The sequence below is a fragment of the Polyodon spathula genome, chromosome 26 (assembly GCF_017654505.1).
Source record: "Polyodon spathula isolate WHYD16114869_AA chromosome 26, ASM1765450v1, whole genome shotgun sequence".
Taxonomy (NCBI): domain Eukaryota; kingdom Metazoa; phylum Chordata; class Actinopteri; order Acipenseriformes; family Polyodontidae; genus Polyodon; species Polyodon spathula.
In genome coordinates this window covers 16,787,528-16,789,297 of record NC_054559.1, presented here as the reverse complement: position 1 = coordinate 16,789,297, position 1,770 = coordinate 16,787,528, and positions in this window count along the sequence as shown.

The following is a 1,770-nucleotide window of genomic DNA, read 5'->3' as shown; positions in this document are numbered from 1 at the left end:
GTATCACACCTCTGTGACAAAACTAAATAAAGAAAGCCATTTAGAATGAGTTCTCGTCCGTTCTTAAATAATAAATTAACAATGTTATTAAGAGATACACATTGCAGTATACCTTTCATGCTTCACTTTTAACACACTGAACACTCAAGAAACTGTTATTCAAACTCAGTCCTGCCCGTTTAGCTGCCCTGCAGTAAAAACTTCAGTTTTTCCAAAAGCAATGTTTACTCAGATTAGTTTATCAACTAAACCAGTCTTCATGCAGTTCCTAGAAATTAATGCATCTGTATAGCTGCTCCAAATGCAAGTTTCTGTATCCCTTGTTGGCACTCCAGTAACGGTTACAACTGGAGAACAAATGAAATGCAAGCTTAATAATTTGCTTGTGGAAAAACAGCGCTCTGGTTTTACTGCACCCTTATCACAGAAGCACTAATTTACATTGGGTTTCACCATCACACCCAACAGCAATGAGATCTTCAAAGATTTCTATACCATTATTTTTTTTTTTTTTTTTTTTACATTAAATTAAATCCCATGCCAACTAATAGCTTCATCTCTAATGTGCCTGAACCACTAATAGAGGCAATTCCTTCACAAGTTCCATTTCCTTCATAAAAACAAGGTAAGGCTTTTTACTAGGTGGCACCAACTGCAAAAGTACTGTGCATCCACCTGGGGTACATCTAGATCTACTGGACCAAGCTTTTGTGATTTGGGTATTATAAATAGAGATGTGGGTTATAGTAGTTGTGTATACTTATAACGATAAGTTACTAGTTGGGGCATGCAGTGATCTTGGGGTTAATGTATGATGTTTAAGCATTGCCTATAGTGTGCTCTTAATACTAAATTACAGCACTTGCATTATACTGTGTGATTTTGGTGCAACTTAAGAGGTGGATTTTCACTTCCACAACATTATCTGTGATGATAGCAGCCGGAGTGGGCTGTTCCACATCATGATGTTTCTGACAAATTCAACTAGAATTCATTTAAACCAAGGTGTACAAAAAAAAAAAAAAAAAATGTAAACATTTAAATAAATAAATGTTAAAATATTTCATTTGTGGTCCATATGACCTGATTTCCAAATGAAAGTATGGCTTGTTTTTTTTTTTGCAGCAAGACGCTTAGTTTCATTTAGCGAAAGACTTTTTAAAGGCATCACTATTAAGAAAGCGCATGGCCACTGAAGAGAACAAAAAAAGTAAAGCTTGTGGCATAAAAGACAATAATATTGACGACATCTCCATATTAAAACTTCAAAACATTTGGCTTAAACAAGATCAAGCAATATTGCACAACTCCAAAGCAAGAGGTGATTAAAACAAGAGCTAGATATTATACAGCTTTCATTCATCACATTTATACAAAATACATTTACAAATAACAGAACCAAAACAATACAATGCAATAAATAAAAGGGAATGATATGTTTTGCAGTCTTCCATATATTACACTGTATATCTTGGTGATAAAATGTCTTGTTGAACTTTGGCTAGCTACAAATAATGTATCATTAACCCTTAGGCTTTGCTTCCAATGCAACATACTGGTCCAAATAAACAGATTTTTACATGTAATGTGAGCAGATACATAAATAAATAACTAGCTAAAAACAATACAATGTTTCTTCCACCCTATTCATTTTTGTGTTTAAATTATAAACAATTTTGGTATTTTAATAAATATTTTCTTAAAAAAAAAAAAATAAAAAAAATTGGACAGCCAAATCTATATATTTGTAATTCATCAATAATGTTTTTT